The sequence below is a fragment of the Ambystoma mexicanum genome, chromosome 8 (genome assembly GCF_040938575.1).
Source record: "Ambystoma mexicanum isolate Mex_15411 chromosome 8, UKY_AmexF1_1, whole genome shotgun sequence".
NCBI classification, from domain to species: Eukaryota; Metazoa; Chordata; class Amphibia; order Caudata; family Ambystomatidae; genus Ambystoma; species Ambystoma mexicanum.
The window spans coordinates 1,123,296,292-1,123,317,227 of NC_090929.1; the positions used below are offsets into that span (position 1 = coordinate 1,123,296,292).

Consider the following 20,936-nt stretch of genomic DNA (forward strand, 5'->3'; position numbering starts at 1 on the left):
CTTCTTCTTCTTCATTTCGTATATCACGCAGCACGCCCGGAGGCCCCAGTGCGCACAGGAGGACGGGCACATCACAAATAAACAGGCGGGAAATCCCGGGCCGGGAAACAGACGTCAAACTATTAGAGGAGGCGGCTCAATCCTTTGAATTGAATACATGCATTTTATAGCCTTCTTGAAGCTGCTAAGGCACGAGATATTGCGAATACTGAGCCGAAGTGAGTTTCATAGGCCAGGAGCACGTACACCAAAACCTCTACCTCTGAAGTGTTTCAGCTTATATCTCGGGACATGTGCAGTAGCACCTGGGAAGACCAGCATACCCCGAGTGCCCCATCACCAGCCTCCATTTTAGGATTCCATGGAGGAGACCAATAGGCAAGTTGGAAAGCTATGCCTCTCGACCGTCAAGCAGGAGGGATGAGAATCCATCTCAGGCCCTGCTCACATACTGAGACCCAGGAATGGCTGGTGTCTGCATAGCTGACATGTTTATGCTCAGTTCAGCGTAGACAGGAGAGAGAAGCCAGGGGCCCTTCACGCCCTACCCCCAGTACAAGGCATGCAGTCTCCACACTCATCTCCACAGCCTCCGGATGGAAAGGCGCTTGCGTCTTTTTCCATTTGGGTCATGGGTGTTATGAGTCCTTAAATGTACCTGCACGTCTTTCATCCTAAATATAATAAATAGAGCACAATACAGTAAAGTAGACTTAAAGCTCAGAGTGGGTGTCTGGAAAAATCCAATCTGAGTAAACGAAATAACCTGTTAGTCACAACATTGCAATAGGGACCTAGGGAGCATCATTTAAAGGAGAAAGCCTGTTTTGGGGTCCTCGGAAAGCAATGGAGTGCTGTTTTAACATTGGTTCTGGATTTGGGTATAATGGCAAACCAGTCTGGTGGTCGTACTATTAGAATAGTGGGGGAGCTATAGGTCTACAGTAGACGTAGGCGAATTTGAGGCCTTCTTGTGGGAGCGGGACCTGGAAGAGCAAAGATGGCTGTATTTAGGGGTGTAGTGCACTGGCAGGGCAATGTATGAGTCCCAGTCCAGGATTCCAGGCGCTGCTGCAGGCCCTCACTTAGATGCACTGGCACAACCAGAAGTGGGCCATATTCCTACAATGGCAGAAGAGATCTGCCGAGAAGCAGTGACGTGCATTGCCGCAACTTCGAGTGCATCGGCGTACAGGAACAATATTGTATGCTGTGGGTTTTAGATGCATTGGCAGACCGGAGTGCGTGGCTCAAAGCTATAGTGCTGGGGATCAGATCGGAGTTTGGGTCGCCGATCCCTTAGTTCTTGAAAAGCAGGATGTCTTGAATGTGTGTATCAATAGATCGGGGTGTGGATCTGAGTTCCCTATTGTTGGGTTATTGACAGAGCTCTGTGTTGTTTGGGGTCAAGGGAAGGATATCAAAGAGAACTGAAAATTGATTGTGATGTATCATTGATTCTGTTCATAAGCACCTGAAAGTCACTATGCCTCATCTGTTATTTTACTTGACAGGGATTCAGTCAAGTGCAGAGATGACCCACCTCACTAAACCGCTGTGCAGAGGAAACCATTTCTGATGAATTTGATGTCCGCGGGGCGCCCAAGCCTCACCCTGCGGCCCATGAAGATATCTTTGCATACCTTCAGAGGTCCACACATTCTCAAGGGGGCCGCTAAGGAATCTCTTACCAATGATGAGTCCGACTTTGGAAACTATCTTTCAAGACTCCATTGGCTTCATCTTGTGCCTTGCATCATTAAAGTCTAGGTTGCTGGCTGTCTCCAAGAACCCTATGGAAATACAGAATGAGGCGTTTATGTGATTTCAAACATGCTTTCTGTGGCACAAGTGATAATGCAATTACTGCTCCTTGGGCTGTTCCCATCCCTCCCTACACTACCCCACACAGCTTCTAAGCACTGTATACATGTCCAACTCTTCCCATCATGACTGTCTCGATTCCCCGGGCTGCCTCGAATGACATTTCTGATGTTTTCTAGCATTCAAGAGCTTATAAGCTTGGGAATCCCTGTGCCATAATAAACAGTACTTACGTGTGCATTGGAAAGTAGTACACATCCAAAAGTGAGTCAATTTAGGCGCTTGATTGATCTTCAGATGTTCATTTACTGCCTCATATAGTGAATGCTGTCTGAAGCCTGCATGTTACAGTGGACTCCTCAGGCTGCACAGTCTGCACATACAATGGGCATTTTCAGATAATAACATAGCCAAACTTCTGACTTCACTCTGTATACTCAGGTAGAACTTACTTTCTGCGTATTGTACTTATGGGATTGGCAAGCACTGCATATTCTTTAGAGGCAACAGATAAAAAGAAACATGCAAGAACTGATTTGTGCATTATGTTTTCAGTCTCTTCAGTCTATTATGGACTTTAGGAAACGTACCCTTAGCTAATTCTGCGTGTCTGACTCATCTTAAGCAATATGTACATGGCTTTGTTAACTATGACACCTAAGTAAATGTTCCTCCAGATACACAAAGTAAAAGACGAATTGCCCAGATAAGCCAATCCAGACACTGTTTCTATAGGAATATAGTGAGTACTGACTCCCCACCTGCCCATCCTGATGTGGATGAAAGAGTGACTATTTTAAGGTTTTCTTTCCTTGATAGGGTACAAGTGATGAGCCAATGTGCGCCTCGTATTCTTCAATAGAGAATAAAACAAGATCCAACTTTTGGACATACAATGAGCATAAACTGTTCAGCTATCCAACAGATACACAATAAGGACTACGCATACAATGTGATCATAAAACATGTTTACTTTTTTACACCATGTTGTGGTTGACATGTGTCTATACATTTCCCAAAGAGGATGACAATAGTTTCCAATGTTCTCTCTACCTCTCTCTTTCGCTTTCTCTATCTGCTACTCGGCTGCTTCTCAGCCCTTCATCCATCGACCCTCCAGTAATGCACTTCAATCTAAAAATCAGACCAAGCCATCGATAACACTTGTACAAAAAGTCCATCCATCAATTACATCAAACTATCATAACTATCTATCCACCAATTAACAATGCACACTCATCAATTCCATCACTCTATCACTTATCAGTCAAAACATCCATCCAGTCCCTCATCAAATGCATTGATAGCAACCATCCATTAATATTTCTAATTTATTACAATTATTATTCATTCAACAGCAGAAATCAGTCTTTAATGCTGATCCATCCATTCTATCCTTCCTTAAAAAAAAAACACTCTCCAATTGGTAATCTGTGGTTTGATCAACCACGTTTCCTACAACTGTGTTTTGTTCGACTCTTTGAGGCCTTAAACATATAAATATGAGGTGGGGCGTGGTGGGGAAGTTGGGGGCGGAGGGCACAGATGGTGTGGTGGGGTCACCCTTTAAAAAAGAAAAGACAAATGTGTACAACCAACAAAAGTTAAAGACAGCATCAATCACTCTTGTCAGTCTGGGATTATTCCCTTGCAGCTGAAACATGCACTGGTGACGCCACATCTGTAAAAACCTTCACTGGATCCTGCCTGCCCCTCTAATTTCCGTCCTATTTCTCTACACCTCTTCTTTATGAAGCTTCTGGAGTCTTTAATTGCTCCTCTTCTTAGCTCTTTCTTTGAATCCTCTGTCTTCTTTGATCCTTTTCAGTCTGGTTTCAGTTCCAGCAGGGGTATGGAGAGCATACTGGTTTCAGTAGTGGATGACCTTGCACGTCTCTCCAATCGGGCGGGGGGAGGGTGTTGGTCTTATTAAACCTATCAGCAGCGTTTGATACTGTTGACCACCCCATCCTGCTTTTCCACCTGGCCGAGGTGGGGATATCCAGACATGTACTTTCCTGGTTCTCTGCCTTCCTGGCTGATGGCACACAAACTCATTCTCTTCCACCTTTTCACTCTGTGTCTGTTCCTTTGACTTGCGAGGTCTCCCAGAGCTCAGCTCTGCCCCTTTTGTTATTCAATGTTTACATCCAGCAGTTGACTAGGATCATCCACTTCCATGGCCTCCAGTGCTACTCCTGTGCTGATGACACCCAGATTATTCTGCGGCTTGACCATTCCCATCCTGATCCAGCGTCTCAGCTACGGAGTTGCCTGGAAGATGTGGGGAGCTGAATGACCAGCAATTGGCTTAAACTGAATGGGGACAAGACTCAGATCCTTGTGGTGGGCCCCATGTCTACACTTTTTCTGTGGACTTCTAATTTTTGGCCTTCCTCTCTGGGTCCCTGTCCCACTCTGGTTTCTGTGGTGAAGGATCAGGAGGTGAACATTTCTTCCTTGCTCTCCTTGGAGGCTCAGATGGCCTCTGTCTGTCAGTCGGGTCATTATAAGTTGAGAGTTTGCATTGGGTGTTGGGATTTCTTCCTTTACAGTTTCATGCTCCAGTGGTGGCTGCACTGGTGCTGAGCATCTTGGATTACTGTAATTCGCTATATTTAGCTCAGCCTTTATATCTGATTCACCACCCGCAATTATTGCACCATGCAGCACTTCATTGCCTCCACATGGCTCAGAGAGTTCAATTCAAATCCATGTGATTTGTGCACCGAGCCTTTTATGGCTAAGATGCAGAATATCTGCAGAGTAAGTTTCACCCATACGTCCTCAATCAGCTGCTCCATTCCCTCGAGTGATGCACCATCTCTGTTCCACGTGTACATATCTCTCGAGTTGGGGGACGTACATTTTCTGTCGCTACAGCTAGGTGTTAGAATTCTATCCCACTCGGCCTTTGGGCGGCGGTGGATCATTTAGTTTTCCGGCGATCTTTAAAGATGTTTTTGTTCATCTAAAGGCCAACTATGGGTATGAGCTGTTGAGCGGACTCTGCATAGCGGCAAGATGCCTCTGGGTGGACGTTCACTTTATACATTTATATAATAGCATAGTTGAAGTAAATGTGTTGGATGAAACCACATAGAACCCCACCAATTATACACATCAATCAAAAACATGCGTTCTCTGGAACCTCCGCCTAAGAATGTTAATTGGGGTCCCTCAAAGGCCTTTCTTGTCTCCTCTGCTCTTAACTTTCACACCTCGTTCCTTGGGAAATGCATCTCCTTCTTTGGATCCTCATATCACCACTTTACAGAAAACACAACAATGTTTTTCTCTTTCCCCTCTTTCACCCCAGAACTTTCCTCCCATATCACTGACTGCCTGATCACCATTCAACACTGGATAGCACTTCACTGTCTGATGCTAAATGACTCCAAGACTGAGCTTATGGCCGACAAATCTCAGTTTTCTTTTCTACAATGATCATAAACTACAGACATTCACTGCTTCCATCTCTGCAAGCAGCTAGGCACAACCTCCTCAACATCTGCAAAACCTGCCTTTTCTCACCTTTCAGTCTGCGATGACTCTCTCGCCAACCTCACCTCCTCTCTACACTTCCCTTTCTCCTTGACACCCTCACTCCATTGTCCATGGCTCGCATCCTAGGGCTTCCTTTTGGCATCAACATTAAATTAAAGCAATAGTGTCACTTACACCTCTAAGGCTGCTATGCCTATCGACATCTGCAAAATTCCACCATTTCTTGCCTTTCACGCTACCAATATTTTCATTTGCACTTTTGTCCTCAGCAGGCTGGATTAGTGCTCTGCCTCTTAATGGGACCCCCTCTTTAGCCCTTCATCCAACTACACAAGATTCTCAACTTTATAGCCTGCACGCTGTACAATTATTATTACCATTATTAATACCCAATCAACAGTGGGACTTATTTAAAGACCCTAAAGGATGAACAATGATTTGGCCTATCCATGATTCCAAAATGTAATCTGTAGATCACAGGCTCAGAGCAGTAAGAACTTAACCCACTGAGCTATTTACCAGATGGGCATTAAGCATATGATTATCCGTTACCATATGTAGATAATACAAAATGTCAATCTTGCCCTTGTACATTCAATCACATATTATCAGAGCTGCCCCCTTTCGCTGTCCCATTCTCTCCATACTATATCTGTTTTGTTGTGTTGACTGATTCCTCATACTATTGTAAGGCGCCCTTCATAAGGACTGCCATTATGTGATTATGTACAGGGTTTCATGGTGAAGCCGTCTTTGCTATCATAATAAATACAAATACAAAGTCAAGATCAATAACATCCATCCACCAATGAGCATCCATTCATCGATAACATGCAGTGAATTAATTAAAGCCTCTCATCAAAGAAATCCACCCAAACAAGAAAAGAATCAACAATACCCATCAGTTGCATCCATCCAACTAAACAAGATCCACTCATCCATCAATAACAGCCATCCTTTAGTTGCATCTGCCAATGCAATGTACCAGTTAACAAAATTGATCAATCGATGGCATCAACCCACTAAGTAAATAACATCCGTCCACCAATGTCTTACAACCATCCAGCAATATTACTCACAAATCCAAAATATCCATCAACCAATTAATGGCATCCCTATCTCTAGAAACCCGGAAAAGCCTGGAGCCCTCGAGTTGCATGAAGTGCCCAAAACCAGGCACACTGGTAAAGGAGATGATCCAGGCTGAAGATCATAAACACTTCTCAATATTCATACGTACATTTCATCAAAGATGGAATTACCTTCTTATCTTGTTTGACCTTTTGACGGCATTTGTCACCATGGTCTGTGCAACTCTCCAACACAAGCAAATACTGCATGGGAATAGGTGGCAAGTTGTCAATTGGTTGCCTTCTCCCTACAAAACCACATCCACATTGTGTGTCCCAAAACAAACTAATGGGTAGTCTTTAGAAAGACAGACATCTAGCACTGTAGAGGTCAGCATTATTTATGATGCTCACTGTGCGTACAGATATGTTCTGTATCGCCCTACTTCAGGTTGCAGTGCTATGTATCATAAATACAGATATGTGCTCTTCCAATAACAAATAGTCTTGATTAATGGGCCTTTGTTTTTTTTTGTATTTCACGTTGCACGTGATTGTTTTTAGTGTCATTGCCCTATTGATTATTGCTTGTTTTTTAGGCAATGTACAGTATGTTGCTCCTATTTGTAGCAGCAAGATATTACTTGTCTTTTGCAAGAATATGTAAGCCAGCAATTGGTTACCGGGCAGGAAAGTAACCCTGATGCAAGCACATGGGGATGCCTCTCCCTGCTGATCAATCAGCAAGCGATGTGATGAAAATGAACCTCTCCTAGTGAAGCATTTAAAGCAGGCATAGGGCATCATTACGAGTTTGGTGGTAAAACAGGTGCCAAAATCAATTACTGTTACATTCCAGCCTGTGGATTTACCAGGGACTTATGAATGATGGAACAGTTGTCTTAGTCTCCATGTTCTAGTCCATGGAACCACAAGGGGCATTTTTGGGGAATTACCGCAAGGGGAAATATGGATGCAGTAATTCCAATGATTTTTGGCAGTAAGGTTGACAATTTACCATTCGCTTTTTGCTGGAGGCATATCTTTCACCTTTCCACCGAAGCTTGTACTACAGTGGTGCGATATTGTAGCGGTAACAGAATTGAGACTACTTTACTGCCACTTTATACCAAACCACCATACTCATAATGAAGCCTATATAGTCTTGTAACATAGTCACTGAATTCTATGTGACAAAGTCGTGGCAACAAAGTTAATGGTGGGTTGGGCATTATATCTAACAAACACATTTGCATGGGATATTGCTTCCCAATGATGCATGATGGAAACACTTGAGCATTATCCTTTGTGTAGAAATGAACAAAGGATTATGATGTCAAATGGTATCTTGTGTTAAGCAATTTTGCAAACTTGACAAATGGTGGGACGGGCATTTTTCATGGAATCATTAAAACGGGCTAGTGCTTCCCAAATCTTGTTGTAGTTTGACCTTTATCCTTTGCAAAATAAAATGAAGAACAATAAAAACATTTGGTATCATGCGAACTACAATTGTGCAAATTAGATTCTTTGTCTAAAGGTTGAAGAAGGACTGTTACTGGAATTGCTAATACTTCCTGATAAGACTGGTAAGATGACAAGAGATGGATTTGAACAACCTGCAACAAATGTTTAAACATGTGTTGTTTTAAATTATGAAATACTGTTATGTGTCCTAAACCTGTTTCTCTTTGTTGCCGATTGACAACATTCTCTATTGTTTATCTAGAAATTCCTGCTGCATAAAAACCATGTTACATATATATAGTTCATTGTAAAAATGAAATAAAGGGCTGGAAGTGAAGTGTCCTTATTTTGGATAGTTTACTGTGTTAGGGCAAGAGATACTTTTAAAGAAGGTGATGACAGATTATAGGAACTCATCACTGTCTGCTCTAATGACTATTATAAATGTGAGAGAGGAGAGACATATATGCAATACTTGTTAATCAAAATGCATTTTCAGAGACTTATACCCCGTTCTTCCTGAAATCTCAATATGCTTTCACATACTCCTAGACATGGATATAGGCAACACATGAATTTATAACTATAACATGAAGAAACACATTCTTCAAACTAGAACTGCAGAGTAGCAGCTCAGTCGTGCTGTCCAGTTATCCTAAAAAATGTCTCCATCTCAGAGTCTGTATTCAGACCTTCTTCTCTGACCCAAAGGCTATAGATCCAAAAGTTCCACTTTTTCTTAGTTGCATTTTGCTTTTTTCTTTACACCAACCATGTTGTTTAATCAGCTCACAAATCATACACATCAGATTTGCCTGACTTCCTTCTAGATTGTGTGCATCTGTCCAGTGCTTTGATAATAGAAATCTCTTGTCCAAGATTTTACTGGCAGTACATGATTGGCCTACTTCACTTCCCACATAAACAACATTACATGAGCAAATATACAGTATTTAACACAATTTAATTTGCAGTTACAAAATGTAGTTATGGAATGTGTAATGTTGGCGCCTACCTTTAAATCCTTGGCTTTGTTGAGTGAATGTTGGCAAACGTTGTAAGGGCGGCACTTCTAGACACCCTGGACACTTGGTGGGAGTCAGTGGCTTGATACATTTGAAGTTCTGGATCCAGACTAAGAATGTTCCAATTCTTTTTTCACATTGTGTATATTCCTATTGTTTGGCCAAGTACTATATAATGAATTCTACGGTGGTATCTTTTAATTATCCCCAATTGTATATTGTTTTTTTTTTCTTTTTTACATTAAGCAAGACTTATCTTGGATAATGTTCTACCTTTTAGTGCCTTATGCATCTTAATTTGTTGGTATCTTTTACCATCAAATTGTTTGCCAGTGGTTATTTTTTCAGCAACGTAAAAAATCAATTGCAAACAGTTTCTCTTTGCTTGGACCAGTTCACCGTATCAAATATTATCCTAGATGCTTTGTTTGCGTCTGCTATTGATGTAAAGAAAAGGGTTAGCTGCTCACTCTTTGCAACAGGTTTGAAATGCATTTGCCCATTGTCGATGCATAGATCAAAGCCCTGTTCAAATTGATTACTATTGAGCCAGGTGGTGTACTTTAGGATGTCTTGCACTGTTCTATCCCAAATTATTAAAATATCACCAAAATAGCAAGCCTAATTTATCAGTTTTGTTTGCTTGTAGTATTTATTCAAGAAATCACATCAATTGAGGAGGTGCACATTTAGCACTTATATCAACACCTTCCCTTTTAAAAAAAGAAATCTGGTGATTTGAAGTATAAATATTGTTGGTGAGCCTGAATTTCAACATATTCAGGCCCATGCTATTATATTGCATATCACTGGCTGGATACATGGAACACAACTGGTCACAGTTCCAGTTTGTTTTGCTGAGTTTGTTTAGTATGTCCGTACTTTCCTATGTATAAGAGGTCATCTCTATCACAAATGGTTGCAGTTATTTGCCAATGAACTCTGATATTGGTTTGGTCAGAGAACCAATTCCCCTATTGATGCGACTAAATGGCAGACATTTAGCTTCCTTTTTATATGGATTGGACAAGAAATATGTCATTGCCAGAGCGGGATGCTTGTTAGTGAGAAATATTGACTTAATCAGTAGTAAGGCCTTCAAGGTACTATTGTGTGACTAATAAGTTTTGTAGTTGTTTATTGGTATCTTTGTTCAATTTTGTGTAGTGTTTCTTATCTACAAAAAAGAGTACAGTGGCTTCATCGATTGAATTCTGTTTGTCCACAATTACCACATTTCTCCAATTACATGCTTTCTTCGTCACAATTGTTTTGGCTTGTTTAAGACTGTTCTGTTCCTGTTTGTGTGCTTTTAAGATGTGCCTCCCATTTGATGAAGTTTGTGTTTGACTGCTTTTAAGATGACATCAATATAGCAATCATTGGACAGGATGCTATTACATGTTGATGCTTTTTGAAGGCAGAGTCAAATACTGACCATGTTCCATATCAAGGTCATTCATGATTCAAGAGAATGTAGTGTCGCAGGATTACTGTTAGGAGTAGCTATATTTGTTCAATTTCTGAGAGTGCCACAGATGATGGTTTTGCTTCATCAATGTCCCATTTATTTTATGTGTTATATTGTAAAAATGTATTTAGTTTCATTACAAAGGAGTACATGTTCATATAGCCTTAACAGGTATTACAGCCATTCAGAATGTTGGGGAGTACATCCAATGCCGCCAAAAAACACAGAAGTACAAGCTCCGAAAATCCCTTTGAAACAAATCAGGGTCATAAAGAAAGCAACTCCATTTTTGTAGAACTCCTTTTTGAGGTCCAAAGCGCACAAGCAACAGTGCGGTAATAAGTAATGTCCCTGACGACAGGTAAGCTATAAGACACAGACCATATACATGAGCATGCACACCAATTCCTAACGAGTATAGCAACATTTTATACTAATCAGGGAACCATTAGGTGTACTAATAATGAGAGTAAATGAAAATAGGCTCTTACATTAATTAACTAAATTATATATAAGTAGGCCTCAAGACAAGTTTAGCCTTCCCTGAAGCCTGAGAAGCATAATGAATTAGCAGAAAATATCAGCCAGGCCTTTACGAACAGCACACATATATGACGACTTCCAAGAGCCGAACCGAATGCCACGCAATGATTGGCTAAAACAGGTAGGCAAACACATTCTCAAACTCTGAATTTTTGGCAGCGAGATCATGCAAAAGCAACAAAGACATAACAGACCCTTGGGCTGAGAGACAGACACTGCATACAGATTGGCTGATATACATCAGCTTAACTGAGTTCCCAAACCTGTGTTCAAAAGACATATAACAAACTATGTTCCTAATCAGTACATCAAAATGTAACACAGTGAAGGTCACACTTTGGTAGGGATGAAACAATGAGCATTGGAAAAGCAGGTGTGGTAAGGAAGTTTGGTCATGGAGTAACACTGCCCCCTGTAGGAAAAGCCTGACTGAAAGAGATCCAACCACCCAAACAGGAATCATTTAAGACACCATTAAAAGTAGAATAGAATCAATTTATGAATGACCATAACAACATATACACACAATCCTATTTTGAATTACATTCATACAATTTTGATTTATACATTTATACACACAAACATATGTATATATATATATATCACTTTGATTCTCATGGCTTGTGCATGATTTCATTAGCTCTGTCTTTAACCTTATGAATTGGGGACTAACGTGTCTGCAGACTTTCATTTCTTTGCTATATATATGTACATATATATAGCAAAGAAATGAAAGTCATGAATTGGGGACTAACTTGTCTGCAGACTTTAATTTCTTACCACACTGTCACACCTCACATAGGTATTGGTTAAAATTGTCAAATCACTCAGCCTAAGGATACTCCACATGGAACAGCCAATTAACGATTACATTTAGAGGATACAAACTATAAAGAGTAGCATCCAATCAGCATCATGGGAAGGAAAATGATCTCAGTGTCAATTAATTAATAAACTGATGTCTTGGCCTTGTCATGAGGTTTGGCTAAACCAATAGGGCTAGGTATTGTATAGATTCACCTATAGTGGAAATTATTTTGGCCATTCACAAGCTGGGGATTTGTGAATAATCTGTAATATTTGTTGTCACCTCACCTCTGATTCTTACTATAATGGCAGCCATTTTATGAGGCAATGTTGAATGTCTTTTGATTGTTCCCCAGCCTGGGCTGTGTATGTGTAATAAACTTTTCTTTTTCTCACATCGCATGCATTTATTTTGGGCTCATTGGAATGATTTGTATTATTTGATTTTGGGACTTGCTTTACAAATGGCACCAATGTTGATCCAGGTTTAACTCCCTCTTCTATTATTGTCACATTCTGTGGGAATAAATTGATGAATAGACTGTTCTTCATCCCCATTTACTGTTCCCTTGTTCCTGATTCTTTGAATGGGTAGAGATTTCCTGATGTATACTGTTGTTTTCATTTTCCCCTTCATTCATGTGCACTGAGGTGAACCTTGTTTTGTATTCTGATCATCTAGGGCTGCAAAGATTACTCTTTTGGTGGTTGGGTGTTTGTTGTCCCTCTGAAGTGCTCAATCAGGTCAAAAAATCATTCTATTGTGGTGTTCATGCTTGTATTACTTCCACTTGCTGTTTCTATTGCATGGATGCTTTCCTCTTGAGTAAGTCCACTTTCAGGTATGGATCAGCTGTCTGGTCAAGAGGCATGATTGCACTTGTGTACTGTATTTATGCTGAAAATGTAATATGCTTCCTTCTCTTTTTAGCTTTTTAGTTTCATCGTGGTGTTCTTTGAGGAATTTGTCTGGTAATAAAAATACACCTTATGCAGTAACTGAATTTTCCTTTAGCCCAGAGGAATAAAAACAAGAAACATGGTTTGGCTCGTTTATTTTAGAAAAGGTTTATTTTCCTCTAGAAAAGATGTCAAGGAAATAATTTATTCTGGCCTTCTCTTGCAGTTACATTAGTTATTTACAAACATATCCAAAACACTGCCAGCATCATGGTGATAGTATGTAGTGTTATCAACACAACCTTTTGCAAACAGAACCGAAATATTAAGCAAACAAACGTACATGCAGTTTTGTGCAATGTTTTAATTAATTATATGATATGGCATTTTTACGTGCCTATGCACAAGTGTACAAATAGGTACACGTGCCATATAGCGAATTCCAAGGTTGTATAATCTACTCTATTCTTTGATCATCTAAGTGGGGCCTCTAAAATTCATAATTATAAGCATTTGTGCAGCTCTTCAAGCAACTGTACATTTGACAGCAGAAGAGGATGCTACATTCCTCCTAAACTGCTTGGAGGAAATCCATAAATGGATGCATCCAGTATCTCTGCAGTGTATCCTTCAACTATTGTCCACTTTGGCAGTATTAGTTTAGATGCAATATAATTGGTTATGTAGCTAATTAAATGTATTTATTGTGATGAATCCTGCAGAGGTCTCACAGAATCCCTGCCCAAAGTCTCCTCCCAAGTGGCCAGGGGAAGGCAGCCACTACCTGATCCTAACCCTGGTGGTGAGATTAGTCAGGTGGATCACCTGGGAGGAGAAGGGCCCCAAGGGAATAGGATGGCTCAGTTCGGAGAGACACAGTATTTCTATACCTCGGAGGGGGAGTTTTCCATGATGCCAGAATATCTTATGGCTTGTTATCATATATTAATTCATATATCATATATCATAACACATTATTGTTCATAAATATAATACATACTCTCACAATCATGCATTCATTCTGTCAAACAACATCATCACCTACATACGTAACAACTGTAATGCCATTGGTTATGCAAAAACAGAAAAATGTGCAAAAAGCAGCGCAAAGACAATACAACCAACAGTTATCATAAGTGCAAGACAGAACAAATAATTGAACAGCCGCACTGTGCCGGCTGAGGACTGTGGGACTGAATACCGCTTTTTGTTGCCAACCATTTGATCCTTGGCAATTCAGACAAAGCTTGACACATTTATTGCTGTTCAGTCTCTCTTTTGCTGCTGTTGGTGATAGTATAGCCACAGCCTTGCGGCCCTATGCTCACCTAGAGAATACAGCAGTGGGGGTATACCCAGTGGACGGTTGTGTGATTGTCACTGCCACGGTTACCGAGAGTGAAAGAGAGGAATCTGATTCCCACAGCCAGCTTGCCAGTCCTATGCATATCATAGGGTTTCTTCCAATGTGAGTGGGGAGAGAGTTGCTAATTTAAACATCAAAACTGTCCACTTGGCTAGATAGAAAGCCAACAGATGCTTGCATATGTCTCATTAAATGAAGGTGATTCTTCTTTCCAGCCCTTCGCCTTGGTTTCTGCCCCACCCAGGCACATTGCAGCCTTTTGTGTAGATGTAACCACATTTGGAGCTCCAGCTCCTCGATTTTAACAGGCTATGTTCATCATCCTCACTTCAGACAGACTTTCTTTCCATAAAGAACGCTGGGCTTGTTGACACATATAGAAGCCCTTCAGCCAAAACTCGAGCAGGCCAGCTATCAATTTGAAGCCACCTCAAGAAGACCTACAATTAGTCTCTAGACAGAAATTAGCAGTTTCAATCTGCAAGTTAGGCTTATGAAACATAAGAGGCACTTTTTGCACTTGTTTTGTAGACTGATTAATTTCCATCATCAGAATGTATTAATCTTCAAGCTTTTGCACTTTATTTGCTCTGTCTTGCTATTATGAAAACTGTTGTTTGCATTGTGTTCACGCTGTTTTTTGCAGATGTATCTGTATTTGCATAACCAATGGCATTACGGTTGTTACGTATGTAGATGGTGATGTTGTTTGACAGGATGAATGCATGATTGTGAGAGTATGTATTGTATCTCCTTTTGCTAACAAAAGAATTAACACATAAATATTTTTGTAATTAATTATAGAATTGTCGTGTTGACACTTTAGCAAATTTAGTTTAATTTGGAATAGGAGATTCTGCTTTCCGTTGCTCTTGGATCTCCACGTATCCCTATACCAATGAATACATTTTGTGGAGAACCTCATGTTTTTGTGTATTGTTGTCAGAGTGAGGCTTCCCTTTCCAAAACTGCACACCTTGGTAGTATTAAGAACCAGTGTGATCAACATGGGAATAATATATATAAGGATCAGAACCTTAATAACTTGGCTTCTAATCATTAAGATTCTCCTTTAGGTTTGAGCTATGAAGTTAAGAACCAACCATTTCCGCCTCTAAAATCTTTCCCTAAAGCTGTATTTAATATACAGAGTGAATTAAATAAGGTTGGACTTGATATTTGTGATATAAAAAGTAACCAGAACATTGGGGACTTCAAGTACCACCACGCCCTAAGTACTGGGAGGAGGAACAGTTGCTCAGAGGTGCAGAACTGCAGTATACAGTCTAGTAGTTCTAATAACCCACACCTGAACAGGACTTTTGAATATTTAAATCCCCTTCAGCTTCAGGCGTGAGCAACTGCTGTTGCAGCAGCAGAAGCAGAAAACCGAAGGTGCCAGAGACGCTGCTGTGGTTGAAGAGGATGCTGGTTCTGAGAGGGTCTTTGAAGCAGAAAACCGGAATTGCTGAGGTCACACAGCAAGAAACAGTGTTTTTTATAAGCTGTCCCATGTGAGAGAGAAGCTCTAATTAATTTGTGCTTTGTCCCAGTGGCTTGCGAGCACCAGAGTGCATGAGGACTGCAGCTGCCAGACATTTAGGAATCAAATGAAGAAACAGAAGTAGCAGTGGCAATAGATCAAGCAGACCTGTGAGTTGGCCATTACTAGGTAACACCAGGATGCTCTGTAGTCCACCGCTGACTGCTAACATACATTTTGAATACCAAACTAATGCAAGAAAGTCATGTTGGCATTATAATTATAATAACTTTGAAAGAAGGCAAGAGAAGAAAGGTTACAGCAATCATTGCAAAGGCAAGGAGGGGGCAATATTGAACCAAGATCGGAACCTTCATTGTCAAAGCAAAGTGGGGGCAATACTGAGGAAAAACTATAACCATTGCCAAAGTAAAGAGGGGGCAAATTCTCAGAAAGAATATGGCCAACATTGGGAAAGTAAAGAGTGAACAGTATTGCAGAAAGTTTGTAACCATTATTACCAAGGTGAAGAAGAGGCAATAGTTTAGCCTGACATCAACAAGCACTGCCTAAGCCAAAGAAGGGAAAGTGTAATAAAGTTACTTGGTGTGAAAGTAGGAAGTCAAACGTGGCAGGAGATGAGCCCGGCTTGTGAACGGTATCAGGCAGGAGAGGAACGTAACCTGCATTGCATGTGGCAAATAAATCAATGGAGAAAACAGCATCAATGTGTACTGTCTCCTCACAAAAGAAGTTTAATCATTTGAAGCAAAGAAGTTGTGAATCTCAATGTGGTTGAAAGTTACTGTTGTTAAAAGAAAAATACTTTCAAACAGTTTGAAGCAAGCCTCACCAGAGAGTACTTGTAGCAGTGTTAGGAGTTTTTATCCTGGCAGGCGATTATACCAGGAGAGGGATTATTAATGGTAGTCCTGGCAGGCAATTGGACCAGGACAAAGACATTGGAGTACTGAATTGTGGCTGAAAGTTGTGAAGTAAAGACAGTGGCAAGAGTACTACCGTGTTTGATGAACTGTGATAAAAACCATCCTGACAAAACATTATTGTTGATCAAGAAGAATTGTGGAAGTGTTTTGTTTTCCAAGGAGGAGAGGATATGTGAAAATATTGACTATACATGTGGAGACAAAGTCTTTGTTGTTTTGTAGAAGCCTTTGCCAAGTGCCAACTAAAAGACTTTTGGAGTGAGAAGAACTTTGTTTTATACTCAGAGCAGAGCTTGGCTACAAAAAAGCAACTTTCTGATTTGGAATTTTGATTTGGAAAAACCTGCTTTATACTTGGGGAAGAGGATCTGACTCTGGTTACACGTATACATGGTTACAAGGTTTACGATTGAGCATAACTATTATTTTGTTAAATGTTTCTTGCCATGTAATACCTTTATGTGTTTGATGTATGCATAAGTGTGAGGGACAGATTACTTTTATAAGAGAGTTTTCCTTTAGACATAATTGAGAGGCAGGGAAATCTTCTTTAGATTAGGGATAGTGAGGCGTTTATCACACCCTTACAGGTTAATAAAATGGCTACTTCTGAAAAACCTTTATCAAGTTGTCAACTTCACATTTCTAACTCCACATATTATAAAGATGGCGAAAGTTAATAAATATTTGCAGGTGTTGGAGGAGAAAAAATTGAAAAAGAAAAACAGGAACGGAAAACTCTTGCATATAACTTACTATGGTGAGCAGTCTGCGTGTCAGTTTCACTCAGTGCCATTTCATTCCTGCATGCCGCCAGTGTTTATATAATCTAACTATATCAGATTATTGTGTCAGAAGTGGCTTCAAGTTAGTTTGGATCTCGTGTTGCAGTGCAGTGCGGCTTGACATGTTTTCTGTGTGTTCCTTGCGCCCTTCCTCTAATCTCAATCCGTACAGATTGTTGGTCACAGTGTACCAGTGTTTCGGTGCACCAGCTCCTGCTCCCGCTGTATTTTCTAAGCACCGGAGGTGGGGGCCACAGTGCACTTCCACTGACACAGGACTTAGGTTCAAGCCCTGCGCTCTGTTCATGTACCAACTTGAGGAACGTGATATCACAATTAATGACAAATGTAATGTTGCTGATACAGCGCTCTTAAAATCTGCACCTCAATGGACTAAGAAATCATCACATGCTGCACATGTTCCGGGTCAAATTACTGGCTTCTTTAAACCTGTGAACCCTGAACCTGCCCCTGGGATGAACAATGAAATTCCCATTGCGGTGGCGGAAATTCATGCTATAAATTCGAATGCTAGTTTGCTATCTGCAACATCATTAGGGGCCCTTGATGATAATTCACTACTAGACATTTGTTACCGGCTCTGTGGCTCCAATAGAGAAGCAGCTGAAGTGCCAATTGAGCACCAACAAGAATTTCCTGATACTGCTAAGGAGGAACTGGGAGTCAAAAAGATAAATGTCTCCCCGAGATTATCTACTACTCCTACTTTGTTTCCAATGGCCCTGCCCTCTTCCCAGCAATCTGCTGATTTATCAAGTGGCAAAAGAGTGAATAATATCAGTGAGAGAAGTGTGGTGGAAATGGAGCAAAATTACTCCAAACTGAAAGAAGAACCCCCCACCAAACAGAGTGCTTCCCTCGAGCAGCCTGATGCATTTTGCAAAATCTGCACAGTATATCAGAATCCCTGTTATCCTATCCCACTCATAAGCAAGTTTGGAAATGATCAAAACAACGCAAACAACAGGGTAACATCCAACTCCCACCACTAAACGCCACTGTAACATCGGTAAGTGAACCTAGAAGGAAATCTAGACTCTATCGTAAGCGTGAAAATCGAAGAAAGAAAAGACAAATGCTGAATACGGCACGTTGACTAGTTGGCTGCTACAGGATAGCAACTTAAGTAATGCTGATCTCCAAGAGGAGCTGTTGGAACAGTTAAAGTTATATGTGTGTAAGAAGAACAACACATCCTCTCCACGCCATATTCTGTCTACCTCTGAAAAGAATATTATTGCCAATACAGAAAGTACAACTGAAGCCAGGAAAACTGTGAAAGAACCTGTGTGCTCATTGAATATTAGAGTGGTAGCTATTAGCGAAAAGGAAGATAAGAGAACTAAGAAACATATAAACAGATCAGTGTTAGTTAATCTATTTACAAACATCCCAGCATTAAGAATTTTGAAGTCTTGCGACTTTGAATTCATACAACCCATGAAAAGAGACTTTGGAGCACTAACAGTAGTGCATTGTGTCCTATCTGGCATAGCTACCCTAATTCGATCACAAGAAGAATCCTTGGAGTTTCTTGGATACAAGTTAGATAAATAGATTCCTGTCACAAGCCAATCCTCACAATGTGAACATTGCTGCAAGGTAAAGCCTAATGTTGTGAGTAAGACTAATGAAGAACAGAGTCCGATCATTGAGAATCAAGTGAGTTGGAGGTGGCTAAAAAAATCTAGTACACCAAATGGAAACTGTACAACCATGAGTATGCTCTATTGTTTCGTGAAATACACAAGGCCATGCTCACTTTCTCCAAATGAGTGCATCCCTTGATCGGATTATTAGTTATCCTATGTTCAGGTGGCAGGAGATGTGGCTAATGAATGATTTCCATACAGATACCCATAGCATATTCCAACTGAATGCTAAAAAAAGGGCACAAAGGTAGACTGTATGGTGGCCTTCTGATAGGCGTTAATCATGATTTTCATTCTAGTGAAATTATGTCAAAACTAGCAAATGATAATGTATTGGCAATCCAAGTTAAAGCCAATGATAGTGCTGTTGCTTCTAACATATTGATTATTAATATATAAGACCATCCCACCAGAAAATGCTCTAAAGAGATATTTGACAGTGTTGACATGATTATCACTGAATGGCTTTTGATTGAGGTAATAATATGATAATTATGGGTGGAGATTACAATGCTCAGTGTGGTGTCTTCTTGATGCCGGATTACTATGAAAATATTGCTGTAATAAATGTGATGGAAAAGTGAAAGAGCAATGAAAAAGGGTTAGAGAGGAAGAATTCCATAGCTGAATGGGAAATATGGCCGCTCAATGGGCGAACACAAAGTGATACCCCAGGTAAATGTACATTGTTTAGTGGAAATAAGTCAGACACATTAGAATATTTACATGGCAGTGCAACATCCCCAGGGTACTTTAGTGATTTTTGTGTAGTTCATCTGCCGTATAATGACCATTTGTTAATCAATGCCAATTTTAAAATACCTCTTCCCTCTGAGAATGTAAGGGGTCCTAGAAATGTTACTGTGAGTAACAAAGGTTTGAAAATAAAATGGAATGCGCCAAGAATTAAGAAAATGAATCGACAAATTCACCTTCTAATTAATATGTTGAAAACCGAAATAAATGATATGAAGAGCGATGAAATTGAAGATTTTATTAAAGTAAATACGGCTGATGTTACCATGGCCCATGGAGCCCCAGCTATTGCCACAGGGAAGGGGTTGAACAAATCTTATGATGGCGAACTATTAGTGGTTACGAGACTACATCGGAAAAATCTCTGTAAATAAAAAATTCTAAATATGGCCACTATCGAATACCATATAAAATGTTAAAAATTGAATAATTTGTACAAAAGCTGGCGTAATAGAAGAAAGGCAGAGAAGATAGGTGTATAGAAAAACAATGACACCAGTTTGGTGTGGAAACTGCTGAATAAAGGTAGGGGAAACTCCCTCCCACATCCCTAGAACTCGATAAGTGAAGAAAAATGGGTAACATACATATAAAATATGATGTATGAGGATCTCCCGGAAACTGTTATTAGATGTTTGATGAGAATATGTCCATTAACATTTTCAAAACTTTGTATTAAAGTAATAATTAGTAAAGCTAAAAACTCCAGAGTTCCTGGTCTTAATGGACTGGCATCGATTGGTTATTAACTATACTCTGAAATCTGGACTGAGATCATTTACGTACTGTGTATGAAAGTATGCAGGGAGAAATATATGCCAGCATCTTGGAAAACCTCAATTTTAATCCGTGTGTTCAAGGCTGGTGAGAGGTTTGCCCCTGAAAATTACCGCTTGCTTTCGTTGTTAGACACCACTAGTAAAGTTTTTTCTGCAATAGTCTTGGATCATCTGCAGTGCTGGACTAAGGCTAATCAACTACTCCATCCTTTTTAGATATCCTTTTAGAGCTGGGTCCAGTACTTCACATATTATTCGCCTTTTAGATGCAATTACAACTAAGGCAAAAAAGAGTAACAATCCATCAGTATATTTTACATTCATAGATTTTTGCTCGACTTTTCATACTGTCAATAGACAGAAGCTATAGGAGATATTAACAGAAATGAATTGTCCTAGCTGGCTATTGGAGATTTTGATAATGCTTCACTTGAACAATATTGCGCAAATACACCTTGGTAATGAAGGACGATTGACAAGACTCATAAAGATAAACAAAGGTGTTAAACAAGGCTGCTTACTAATGCACTTAT

At 40.2% G+C, this 20,936-nt stretch overlaps 1 long non-coding RNA gene across 2 annotated transcripts in view; it reads left to right on the top strand.

Annotated features, from left to right (window-relative positions):
* LOC138472804 (uncharacterized) overlaps positions 1-12,109 on the top strand; it is a 361,500-nt gene extending 349,391 nt beyond the window's left edge. For both annotated transcript variants that reach the window (XR_011268682.1, XR_011268681.1), the window contains one exon: positions 1,515-12,109. This is a non-coding gene — a long non-coding RNA (uncharacterized lncRNA). The remainder of the gene's footprint in view (positions 1-1,514) is intronic.
* Positions 12,110-20,936: the final 8,827 nt, after the last annotated feature.